Source organism: Cupressus sempervirens, chromosome 10 (genome assembly GCF_028749045.1).
Source record: "Cupressus sempervirens isolate cs-2001-9-10 chromosome 10, ASM2874904v1, whole genome shotgun sequence".
Taxonomy (NCBI): Eukaryota; Viridiplantae; Streptophyta; class Pinopsida; order Cupressales; family Cupressaceae; genus Cupressus; species Cupressus sempervirens.
This window is the reverse complement of record NC_143127.1, coordinates 171177169-171179766: the sequence shown is the minus strand read 5'-3', so window position 1 is coordinate 171179766 and position 2598 is coordinate 171177169.

Below are 2598 nucleotides of genomic sequence, written 5' to 3'. Positions count from 1 at the left end.
AATTCCACAGTCCTTCCTCTATCTCCATGAGTGAGCTGATAGATCTGGAAAGAAGATTATGACTTAGGTGAGGTACACACAACACATCTTTGAAGTATCTCTCCCCCTTATCAATAGTTCATTTCTCATCACATTCATGCAAGTATGATTTGCCCATCAAAATAGGTGGAGTTAAAAGTGGAAACTTAGGAGAACCCATGATGCAAATGAAAAGAACACAAGAGAAAGAGAAGTGCAAACACTCAAAACACCCCCCCCCCCCCCAAATCACTGAATCAAAGAAAACCCCAAAAATGGATGATTTTGGCACTTTATACTTAGTGTGTGTACAACTGCCACTTGTCAAAATAAGGGTATGTGCAAGATCATGGTGTACCAAACTATGGCCTTAAGTGGCAGTGAAAAATCAGCAAATCAGGGTTATGTCAACTTGACACATAATTTTGAAGTGGTTATGGACTTTATATCAAAAAGTTGTAAGAAAATGATTTGTAGAAAATTGAATGTAGTTTCTAAACTACTAGGCCTTATCAGGAGAAAAAAATAATTGATTGGTCAAATGTTTGAATTTTAATGCAGTACTAAGAAAATTTCAGGGCGAAAATAAAAAGTAGGTGTATGTCTGACCACCTCAATCAAAATCAAATCATAATATTTTTTTAATATAATTATAGATATGAAAACTAGACTCATGCCCGGATGTGACGCATATTTTTTGATATTTTTATTCCAAATAAATAATTAAATATAAATTTTCTACCAAAACTTTTTCGGATTAAAAAAAGTCCCATGTCTGACCACCCTAACTAATAGAAAATTTGATCAAATTTTTCTTTTTTTATTTTTTTCTTCTACTAGGCGAAGTATAGAATGTGACGCAACTTTTAGATTTAAAAAATGTTATACCGTTTGAAAGTTATAGCTATTTTTCCTTCAGTATGTCAATCAACACTTTACAATAATCTTCATTGATAATTAACTAATAAATACTTATCGAACTCAGAATTTGACAGAAATTATATTGATGGAATCTAGAGAGTGATATTAAAAAACCCATTTCGTTTCATTCAATTTTGATTAAAATAACATTGTCAGATAGCTACCCGAAGTCTGAGTATCACTAAAACTCTCTATAAACACATCTTTGGAGTTGACGGGGCAGGCTTGGTAAATACCAAGCCTGATCGGATATCCGATTTGACATCGGATATCCGATATGGCTCGGTAGTCAAATTCAAAAAAAATTTAAATTTTGGAGGGAAATTCGATTTAAACGTTCTATTTTTTTATTTTTAAATTATTTCACTTATATTAATATGTAAAGGCATATTTTAATATATTATATATATATAATAACGTAATGTAAACATACAAGATATAATCTAGTAATATATAATAATATCTTATGTTAATCTTATTACAATCTATAAATATAATATATATTATTTTTTTTTTTACTAAATATAATAACGTAATTTATATATATATAAAATACGTATTATATATTATTATATTAATATGTATAATAATATAATATTTATATAACAATGTAATATTTTTATTAAATATAATATATATTATAAATATTATTATATTAATATGTATGTTATTAATATATTTATATAATAACATAATATTTTCATTAAATATAATAATGTAATATGTATATGTGTATATATATATATATATATACATATATACATATATATATATGTATATATATATATATGTATATATATATATATATATACTATTATATATATTATTATATTGATATGTATATTATTAATATATAAGAGTCAAAGGGGGTCATAGGGTGACCTATAACCCTCTTTGACCCATTAAACGACAATATATGTCTCTAGGGGTCCTAGGACCCCTAGGGACATATGTCGTCTTTTAATGGGTCAAAGGGGGTCCCTTTGACCCATTAAATGACGACATATGTCCCTAGGACCCCCAGGGACATAGTCGAATCATTCATATCGGTCAAACCCATTAAACGACGACATATGTCTCTAGGGGTCCTAGGACCCCTAGGGACATATTCGAATGGGTATTATGGGTCAAAGGGGATCATAAGGTGACCTATGACCTTCTTTGACCCATTAAACAATGACATATGTCCCTAGGGGTCCTAGGACCCCTAGGGACATAGTCGAATCATTCATATGGGTCAAAGGGGATCATAGGGTGACCTATGACCCCCTTTGACCCATTAAATGACGACATATGTCCCTAGGGGTCCTAGGACACCCAGGGACATAGTCGAATCATTCATATGGGTCAAAGGGGGTCATAGGGTGACCTATGACCCCCTTTGACCCATTAAACAATGACATATGTCCCTAGGGGTCCTAGGACCTCTAGGGACATATTCGAATGGGTAATATGGGTCAAAGGGGATCATAGGGTGGCCTATGACCCTCTTTGACCCATTAAACGATGACATATGTCCTTAGGGGTCCTAGGACCCCTAAGAACATATTCCAATCGTTCATATGGATCAAAGGGGGTCATAGAGTGACCTATGACCCTCTTTGACCCATTAAACGACGATATATGTCTCTAGGGGTCCTAGGACCCCTAGGGACATAT